Source organism: Cygnus olor, chromosome 4 (genome assembly GCF_009769625.2).
Source record: "Cygnus olor isolate bCygOlo1 chromosome 4, bCygOlo1.pri.v2, whole genome shotgun sequence".
In the NCBI taxonomy this organism is placed as follows: Eukaryota; Metazoa; Chordata; class Aves; order Anseriformes; family Anatidae; genus Cygnus; species Cygnus olor.
In genome coordinates this window covers 27,197,513-27,207,974 of record NC_049172.1, presented here as the reverse complement: position 1 = coordinate 27,207,974, position 10,462 = coordinate 27,197,513, and the positions used below count along the sequence as shown (strand labels likewise).

Sequence of the window (10,462 nt, the reverse complement as noted above, 5' to 3'; positions counted from 1 at the left end):
AAGTCTCCAGAGACAGTATCCTTAGACCAAAAACAGAAATTCAGCTGACCTAACACAAGAGGGAACGTTTATTTATTTAAATTGCAGGGGTTTTTTGAGTTGTTTCCCCTGCTACATGTCATCAGCAACCTGACAGCTAGCCTATCTATGCTTCACTAAGCAAATGAACAGAAATGAAAGAAAAAAAATAATAATTGAAAGATTTGGCATTGAGAAAGTTAAGTATCATTTGAAACCACCTATTTTGTAAAGCAGAAGCACTATAACATACAAATAATGTATAAAATAACTGATTCACTTTGTAACTGCTGGAATAAAGCATGATTCAGTAGTTCTGCAACAGGTCTTTATAATAAATAGTAATGTGTTTCACTCTTCAACCATTTTAAAACAAAGCTTTTCCACACTATCATGTTAATGGGAGATCACTGGAAACATCACTTACTCATTGATGAAGATAACAGCATTTTGCAAACTGGTCCTTAATCCAAAAAGCAAACTCCAGAATTTTAAGAGTAACCCTGAAAACATATGGATGAACATATGCACGTGCTATTAAAAGAAAAACATATCATTCTACTGGTACTCTAAAACTGCAAATAGCAAAGATCTCCTGCAGAGATGCTCGTCCAGAACTATGACAAATAGAGCTAACGAGGACCTCAGGAGGCTATCTAGTCCATTCTGTTGCTCTCTGTCTTTTGCATGCTCAAATCACTCCCCTTGTGTTTCCTCAGTCTTTTTTTTTTTTTTTTTCCCTGGGTTAAATCACTCCATCTCTTTCACTCTGTGCACAAGCTGCTTATTGTTTATTCTCTCTTTGGTGTGCTGCGTCATACTGTGGAGGCTCCACTCTTAACGATGTCTCACCAAACTGAATAGAAAAAACAAACAAACAAACAAACAAAAAAACAAAAACTCCTCTTCTGTGTCACAGGCATCCCTTTGGCTACATATGTTGCTTATTGCAATGGCATGACGCTACTGGCTTATAGTCAGACTGTAGTAGTTGTAAACTCCACGTCCTTTCCCACAAACCTTTTACCAGTTCTCCAAAAAGAACTTGTGCAGTTGATTACCACTGCTTAAATCCAAGATTGAATTTATCTGTATTACTTTAACCCAGTATCATCAAATCTTTGTTTTACAACTTTCCAAGAATATTTTGAATTCAAGTCCTGTCCTCTAATATGTTTATACCCCTAGCAGGCACATTGTATATTCCACTATTTATATCTTTCTTATGGTCCTAAACATGACCCTCATAGAATGCACTGAAGATATATATATATATATGTATAGGCAGTAAACCACTGATCCCTTTCAGTACAGTTAATCAATGAGTTTTACGTTTACCTTCTAATAGATGAAAAACTCTTACTGCTGTAGTTTCTGCACCTCCACGTGAAAGGCTGGAGTAAAAAGGAGGTCGATAGCCCTCTGGGAGGCAGAGAAAGGCAGAGCTGCCCAGGCACAGAACAGTTAAACCTGATATGCTGAGACATAATCCTGAGGTTGACAGGGACCTTATAGTGCTTTCCACCATCCTGATTCTACAGGTGGAGTGAGACCAGCCCATCCACCCTCCACCTCCATGACCTTCACCACCACCACCTCCCAATTCTTTGTTCTCTGTAGTTACGAGTGGAGGAAGCAAGTCACATCATGACCGGAGGCTTGGTAAAGTAGAACCATTGGTCATACCTTGGAAATTCTTGCACCAGAGCCTAAAGTCAGATACTTGGCCCTTGGAGTTAAAGTTATGTGACCTGACACATCAGCAACGTTTAGAAAGGTTTATTTAAAGAAAAAAATGCCAAGCCTAGAAAATCCACAGTGACAAAGCTGTTACCGCATTATAACATTAGAAATTCTGTTTAAAGCTTTTAGTATATACGTGGAAAATTTAAAAGCAATGTCAGAATTGAGGTTCAGTTTTCAAGGAATACTGGATTTGACATGGTGTTCAGAGTAATCACTGAGGGCCTACCTGTACGGAAAAGATTATGCAAATACTACAACACCAATTTTTCTTTGAATCATTTATGATATCTTTGAATGCATTCACTATTAGTATTCACTATTAGTTTACTCAAAGAGTTAGTTATATTCTCTGTTTACTATTTGTTCTTGATATTTGATGTTTGTGGATCACGGTGTGTGAGTGACCCTTTAAGATCTATTGATTTTCGTCCCTGAGTGGATGACTGAAACTCATAAACAGAATCTTTTAACTTTAAAAACAACAGGAACAAAACAGAATCTTTTACAATTTAAAAAAAAATAAAAAATAAATAAAAAATAATAATAACCAGACAGATCACACTAATTTAGATTGTTTTTGTCTTTTCACTGTTGCTGCAATTCAAAAATAAAATATAGTTCAAATGCATTAACATGAATAAATAGAAACTAGAGAAAACTCCGTGTTTACTAGTTTAAATTAAAAAAACCCTGTCACTTACAGAGTTACCTTGCTGCTTCTAGTGGTACTCTCACACTCCTGAGACACATAGTAGATGAAGGAATATACATCTTGGCATTATATGTGTACAGATTTTATGAATATATTTGGGGATCTCAGAGAGCTAATTTCATAAGCAGAGGGATAAAAAAATCAGAAAAAAAGTACTTCTTGCACATGCTTCTTGCACATCAGATTGTATCTTGATTTCTACTAAGACTGAGTATCTAATCAATAACTTAACACCACCAGCAAGACACTGTATATTTCATTATTGTCCAGAACTTTACAGAAGTATGGGTAATACCTTTTAACTTTCACACACTTATCTGAAACTGTATATAAAATGACTTATCTAAAAACTTATTTTCAAAAGAGCTTTCTAATAAAACCAGAAGGGAAAAACCTATTGAGTTTTCTACATTACTGTTACATCTACCTTCCCTTTACATCTTCTTTAGATACCATATAAATTAAGAGGCCTGTAATTCAAACATTTCCATTTGTAGATAGTGGAAAGTAATTTCAACATTTACACACATTCTGTTTCAGAACTTATGCACCAGTGAAGTTAGAATGATTTGTTCCTGCTAAGATTCTTGTTTAATATATTATATGTATAACAGGAGAGACTGGATTGAAGGCAGCATCCTGTCATGAGTTATAAAAAGGGTTGAGTGTGACAATAAAGTAGGAGAGAAAAAAAAGACAGAAAATGGAAAGGGAACATTATTATTACTGCAAGATCTGGAGAGTACTGCAAGATTTGGCAGGTACTTTCTAGGACCTGTTAAATCATTCCGTATAAAAAAGAAAGGGAGAAGGGCATACTTGTTAACCTGTTAGCTAAGCATATTATTGTGGTGAAGGAACAATAAATGAAACTTGTCTGAATTATTCTTTCAGATCCCACTGAGGAACAAACAGCCCCAGAGGTAATACAGAGTATGGTAAAGATGGTTTCCAGCAGTATATTGCAGTTACAGATCATACCACTGTCATTTAGAATGAAAGCCTTAAAAGTCTATACTTTAAAATGCTACACTGCCTGTAAAATACATAACTTGCCTCTTCTACAAACAGCACAGATACTTTTCACTCTTTCATAATACATAGCACTGGCTTCACACAGGTTAATTACAACTATCGAGGACAGATAGAAAACAGTTTGTTTAAAATATTACAGTAATCTTTTCTACTTGCCACATAGCTTACCCATCAGCTGCAAAGCTGCTTTATTTTCTAAAGAATTCATTCAAGCCATATTGAAGTCAAAAGTCAGACTGGCAATGGAAACTAGCTTGGGCTCTTAATAACTTTTTGGCTCTTGGAAGCACCCCAGTTGATGATGGCTCTCAAGAGCCTAGACATCTTAACATTGATTTAATTTTTCCCTCCTTTGAAAGAAGTGGGCTGGTAAAAGGCATTTTTTCATGTTTGCAAAAAGCACAAGGACTACAGCTGACAGCTCCGTTCCTGAAGTATAAGGGCACACTTTAACCATAGGAATAAAGCCTACCTGCACGTGACTTATCTTGTGCCAGCGCCAGCCTGAGGCCAAGGAATTAACTTCTACAAGCACCAAGAAATGCTTCTAATCTTGCCAGCCTCCATCTTTCAAAAGAAAGACTCTTCTACAGCCTTGCCTATGGGAACGTGTGCAGAAATGCATACACTAAAAACACAGGCCCCTGGGAAAACAAAGAATTATCCCAAAAACAAAGCTGGCCCAGTCTAAAGATGCCACCTAGGTGAAGATGAATAGAATGAGCAATTAGTAGAAAACATCAGATTCATCACTAACTGCAGCAGAGGGGTGTGCTCAGAAATGTATGCAATGGAAGTAGACTGAAAAGCCACATAAAGCATAACTAAACACCTCCCCAGGAATTAAACCATGAGCTTTGGAAAATGGGGCATCCCTGTAAAGTGGGAGAGGTTGGCATAATACAAAACTAAACTTCCAGGCTGCTTGCAGGGGAGTGTTCGTGGGGTAAAGATTTGGAGGTCATCAACCCCATCCTAAATTTGTGTCTGTTTTTCAGTTCCTGAATAGATCTGGAAGCAAATGGATCAGACGTTGTTCACCAACACAGGCGCTGCCAATTTATCTCACAATATGCTTCTGCATCTTTGAAAATATTCCCTACTATAATTTTCTCTACAATAATTAGTCAATGAAATGCCATGCCAAACAGCCATGTATACATTCAGGAATTTTCAAAGTTGTCCAACTCTGATTTAACTCATCTCAACAGAATTGCACGGCACACCCACTTTCAACTTTGCCTCAACCATTGGTCTGATTTGGCTGTCTCTTGGTTGTCTCTCAGGGTCAGGGTGGAAATTTTCAGATAGGAGTTTGCTGCTCGTGGAGCATTACTGCGGATTTATTTATTTATTTATTTTTCGTAGGAATCTGCTGATGGTGAGTCTGTACTGCAGGTGGATTGACTTGTATTGGGATGACTTATCTTCAGGATGCGGTACAGAAACCAGGAAAACATGACACTCATGTAGTGCAAATATAAAGCTGATGCAATCTCCACAAATTCGAGAGAAGGAAATTCAAGAGAAGGTGACAACACTGACAGAAAAATCTGGTCTTGAACTATAACATCTATTAAACAGGCAGTTCTTCTCTAGCCAGAGCAGATGGAGCACAAGTGCCTCTTTGTTTACTTCCCAAATTAATCACAAGATTTATTTCACTAGATGATGGAATTATCAAACAAAATCATTTAATTCTTAGCAATTATATTACGTTCAGGAGGAATCTAGAGTTTGTCTAGGCTAAATGAGGTGAAATGCAACACACTCAAAAATGTTACAGTGAAAATGAAGTAAAAACTGTATTTTCGTGACCTCTGACAGTATGCTTTCTCTCTTGTCTTTGACTGAACAAGAAGAAATCAAATGAGGTTCTTTTTTTAAAAAATTTGCTATTACACCTAAATTATATTTTCTTCCTTGAAGGGGGGAGGTTTGGAAGTGGGAATGAGAAGCAGAATATTCAGTTGAGGAACAGAGAACAATGAGGGGCAAAAGAGCTGTGCCCTGTTTGGGAGAAATGGGGTGAGTAGGTGTGGAGGGCAGAAGGAAAGAAGTGCAGAGCTGAGGAAGACTGGGATGAGTGGTAAATGGTGCTCTAGCATTACAGATTTCTTCGGGTGTAGAGTGCAGTTTTGGAACAGGGTGGCTGCAAGAATGTTAAAAGGCAAATGATGTATTCAGAACGCTAGAGAAGTGACACTTCCACAATCTGTTACAAGGATTTAGTGAATTGGCTACAGAAAAACTTACACTGTGCGTCCAACTTGCAGACAATTACTACATGGTCTATAACAATATGCAAATTAATAAAATAAGTAAAAAGAGCTGAAAAGAACAAGAAAGCTAAAATTGGCTTCAAGTAATAGCTTCCACGATGCAAAATCCTTCAAGATCCCAAACTCCATTAACTGTTCAGCTAAGTGATATCGTAACAAAATGCTATGTCAGTATTTAAGTAGCTATTCGTACCCCACTGAACAGGTTAGAGAGCTTAACACAATGCCTAAAATGTATTAAGAAGTTTGCTGTTCCTTTTTAGATGAAACCACAGGAGAGGAAAGGGACAAATGCCTAGAACCTCATAAGAGGTAATGAAGTGACTATTAGATTGTGAAATTAAATATAAGAATATTTTTACAAATCTTTTCTTTGAGTATCATACCAAATAACAAGTACCAGTGAAATAGACATCAGACCTGAAATTCCAACAGTTTATGAAGAGTGAGAAAGCAAAGTTGAAAATCCCTATTTAATATCACAGTCAACAAAGCAACTGAAAAGTCCTTTCCTCTTTGCCGTTAACAGGCTTAAGTCAGGGTAAATGCATGCTGTGTAGAGGAAGTACAAAATGTCTTATGGCACAATGTTTGAAAGACGTTTGGTTTTCATTCAGCAGGATACCCATTCACAAAAAGGCCATTTCCACTAAAAGGAGAAAGAGAATTTTGTTTCACAAACTGAGGCACAATTCTTCAAACATGGAAATGACTTTAACATCATTTACCTATTTTCTTCCTTCAAAATATGGGCTAACTGTTCTATAAACTAAATATGCAAATATGAAACAGTTCAAATGCTAATTCATACCAAGTCATATCACCCTGAAATAATACAATTCTCCTACTGCTTCTTTCAGCGAGCGGAGAGAAAAAATAAAACCATTCTTTTTTCTCTCAGTTAAAGGGTCCCATAAAAAGACTTGGGAGTGGAAGAATTGTTTGTTTGTTTGTTTTAAATAGTACTAAATACAGTAAATCAACTTTACTCACAGATACAAAAAATCCTTAATAAAATGTTCATTTCAGCTACCTCTCAAGTCTCATTCCCACAATCAGCCAAAATATTCCATGCAATCCAGTATCCAGTAGGAACCATTCACACAGTCGGAGAAATCTCCTCTGATTGCAAGCTGGCTGAGCCTAATAGTGAGATTTGTAAGATTAATTTAATAAGGGAATAATTTGGATGTTTGTCCAAATACTACTCAAACTTACTGAAAAAGACACTGGACTTTTGTTGAGTGAAAGGAGATACCATAAGCATATAAATTCAGACATTAAAACAGAAAATGTGTAGACTGTATACCAACAGCAACAAAATTGATGTCTGTATGTTAGTAACTATAGGTAGGTTCTTGCCTCTCAAAATGTCGAGTATATATGTATTACATTCTCTGTCAAGGCCATGTGAAGAAAGTATTTTTTTAAATGGCTTCAGTTGAATAGAATTTAAAGGCACTGTAAAATGTACTACTTCTAATCGTGATTCCAGATTTTACATGTAAATAATTCCTGTGTGACATTAACCACAAGAACCCCCAAACCAAACTTCAAACAGTGGAAAGGACACCATGTTTAAATCCCCATAAAGGACTGTGAACAAACATAGTTTATAAACATTGATCTGGTTGAATGATCATTGAAACTTTGATTAGGACGCCTTGATCAAATATATACAAAATTCAGGCTTATACAAGTCTTCTTCTCTGGTCTAGCTCTAAAAGAAAGAAGACTAGGAACAACTGGTTTGGGCAAAATATAAGCCTACAGGATTCTTCACCTATTCTCAGATCTGAGCTTCAGTGGAATCACTTTTGAAGATAAGAAGCGTGGTTTTTACTGCTCATTTCCAACTGAGCTAAGACAAGACCTGCAGCAACATCAGGAGGCAGTTGTTTTCAAAATATTTTCAGGTCATGTTTGAAAGAAAAAAAGCAAAAATTCTCCTAGCTCTTCTTTTGTAGACAACTATTAGTATTCCTGATTTCTAAATAAGAAATAGAATAGTAAGGCGCCTGCCAAAATCAGTAAAGTTGTTGAGACAAAGGTAGTCTATCTGATTTGCCCTGCAACAGAGATGTAGGATACTGACAATTGTGTTTGTGGCTCCAGACTTAGAAAAAAAAAAAAGTTCTCCCTCTAACTATCATGGAACCAACTTCTTATCCCTACAACAGAAAAATATTTTATATTTTACTTCTGACAAAATAGTATCTACTCAACAGATTGTGGCCAGGCCCTGAGGTTTCACTTCTGTTAATAACAGGTACATGAAGACATAACAGACTTGGATTACTTTTGAGCATAAAGGTTTGAAATTAAAACAAATTCTTCATGTGATTGTTTTTCCATCTAATCCTAGCTACAGAAAGTTTAAGCAGAAAAATTATGAAAGCAGCAATTCAGACTACTTGATCTATTAATAGCTGATCTATTAAATCCTAGTCAATGCACTTTCATCATTAAACCACAAAGGTTTATCCCTGAAATTGCTTCAGAGAAATCATTCAGAGAGCTATCTGATGTAATACAGTGAGTTAAAATTATATTCTTAAGCACCGATATGATTTGGGAAGCTTACCAGAGACCTACATAAGTAATCTGAAATGCAGGGCATGACAAGGAAAAACCTACAGAGTGCAGTCACGGAATAAAAACTCGATCATCAGTATCAGTGAGTCCCCGTCAGTCACGCTTGTCTCCGATTCCGGCAGGAGAGAGAATATTTGCTCAGATTCTCTTATTTATGTGCCAGTCGTGCTTGTTTTGATACCCACCTGACAATCTGCACAGAATGACTGGCACAGGCAAGTGCTGAGGAGTGTCAGGGCTGAGATGAGATGACGACTGACTGTATTACCATTTCAAATGGTCTGTCTGCTGAGTGCTGTGATTTCCTTCCTCCCTTACCTGTCACGCTTCATTACCCAGCTCCCACCGCAGCCCGTGCTGCTGAAAGCGGTGCTCAGCCCATCGCTTTGCATGACAGCTGCAGCTCCCTCCTCTTACAGCAGCAGGCTCCTTCCTTCCTTCCCTCTGCATGCCCTAAACTGAGGGCACGTGTGCCTGCGTGTGTGCAAAGGCGTGTACAGCCACTGCCATACATCACACCACCGAACGTGCCTGGGCTGTGGGAGACTGCTTGCTGTTTTCAGCCTGTTAAACCAGACAGCCCCCGGTGCTTGGAGAGCAGCTCCTGGGCAAGTGCACCGGAGAGAAGCACAGTGTTTCTCGCTGTGCCTTCAAATATGTCTCTGAGGAAAGAGAGAAGGGTCACACCACATCCAGCCCAGCAGTCGCATCAGGGGTTAGACAGCAGGCGTGCCATATCCAAACACTGCCTGCAGCAAGAGCAAAGACGTTCTCTCTCATTGCATTTATAATTTATATAATGACAGAAAAATTAAACGGCATTGTAAAACAGGTAATAGAAAACCTGATAGCTCAGCTACATGGGGATTTGATTTGTTTGTTTGTTTTCAGTTTAACATTCAGTAGTGGGAATAGCTTCTCCAAAGCACAAGCAATTATCTGAAACACGTAAAGCCAAGGCCTGGTTGTGGAGGGTGCCATTCAGGCGAGCAGCAATGTTTCATTTCTAGATGAACATTTACAAATTCTTCACCTAATGCCTTGCCTAAAATAAGAGCAAATATTTAGTTTTCCAGGTCTTGTGCAGCATAATCTTATTCTTTTATTAACACTATGTGAGTTCAAGCTAGCTGGCCATTTGGGAAAGGGTGGGCAGGCCAAGTGAGGCACTGATATCTGAGACAACCTCTCTCCCCTAATGCAATGCCAAAAATTAGGAATAAACTCAGAAGAGCATGTAACTTCATGATTGAAATAACAGCACATTTTGGAGAGAATATTAGTAATTCTCGGAAATTATATAGGTTGTTTTACCCAACAGCAGGGAATAGATGTTTTCTTACTTTTTTTTTTTTTTTCACCCCCCCCCCCCCCCCCCCCCCCAACAGTATGTAAACACTAGAAGTGATAACTAGTAACAGTTGGAACAGGTAACTGCAGTCCTGTAGCAGGAATTGTTTCCATCTCTATGAAAATCCCAATGTGACAAATTTTTAAAGGGTGCCTAAATATATTTTAGCCGCTGTCAGTAACACCTTCTTCCAAGCTTCAAATGTTTGAATTTGTTCTAATTCGGTTAATAAACCCTTATGTAGCAATGCAGTGACACCACTGAGCATCAAAAAATACATCTGAGGAAAATGAGGATATAGAAATTTTAGAATGTTTCAAAACATCAGGTAAAAATTAACAGTTAATCTACAACTGCGCACTCCCTTCCCTGGACCTGGTTTATGGAAGTTTCGCAGTGTTACAAGGTTGATTCAATAAAGGAGCTACCTTAAAGAGCCTATATTCCCTTCTCCGTTTGCCTACCTTTGACTCATTTCCCCAGGTACCTACATGAGAATAAGACTTTCAAGAAAATGTCAATATACAACTTTCATTTGTTTATATTTATTAATTCAGCTCTTCTGACTGATAACCAACATCGGAAAAACTGGGGATTCCTAAGCCTATGAGAAATCTGTACTTTTGCAGTTTTGTTAGATTTGTAACTGCTTCACACTAATAATCAGTAGAAAAAATGTGAAGCATCCGTTTGAATAAGGAGCAAACATTAATCTGTACTTTC

At 37.7% G+C, this 10,462-nt stretch overlaps 1 long non-coding RNA gene across 1 annotated transcript in view; it reads right to left on the bottom strand.

Moving 5' to 3' along the window:
• Nucleotides 1-406: 406 nt before the first annotated feature.
• LOC121069571 overlaps nt 407-10,462 on the bottom strand; it is a 104,350-nt gene continuing 94,294 nt past the window's right edge. The window contains exon 5 of the long non-coding RNA XR_005819492.1: nt 407-521. This is a non-coding gene — a long non-coding RNA (uncharacterized LOC121069571). The remainder of the gene's footprint in view (nt 522-10,462) is intronic.